This window comes from Mustelus asterias, chromosome 4 (genome assembly GCF_964213995.1).
Source record: "Mustelus asterias chromosome 4, sMusAst1.hap1.1, whole genome shotgun sequence".
Lineage (NCBI taxonomy): Eukaryota > Metazoa > Chordata > Chondrichthyes > Carcharhiniformes > Triakidae > Mustelus > Mustelus asterias.
The window spans coordinates 127,066,578-127,066,889 of NC_135804.1; positions in this window are offsets into that span (position 1 = coordinate 127,066,578).

Genomic DNA, 312 nt, shown 5'->3' on the forward strand with positions numbered 1-312 from the left:
TGAGAGTCAGTGTGTGTGGAACCCGTACCCCAGTGACAGTCAGTGTGTGTGGAACCCATACCCCAGTGAGAGTCAGTGTGTGTGGAACCCGTACCCCACTGAGAGTCAGAATGTGTGGAACCCATACCCCAGTGAGAGTCAGTGTGTGTGGAACCCGTACCCGAGTGAGGGTCAGTGTGTGTGGAACCTCTACCCCAGTGAGAGTCAGTGTGTGTGGAACCCGTATCCCAGTGAGGGTCAGTGTGTGTGGAACCCGTACCCCAGTGAGTCAGTGTGTGTGGAACGCATACCCCAGTGAGAGTCAGTGTGTGT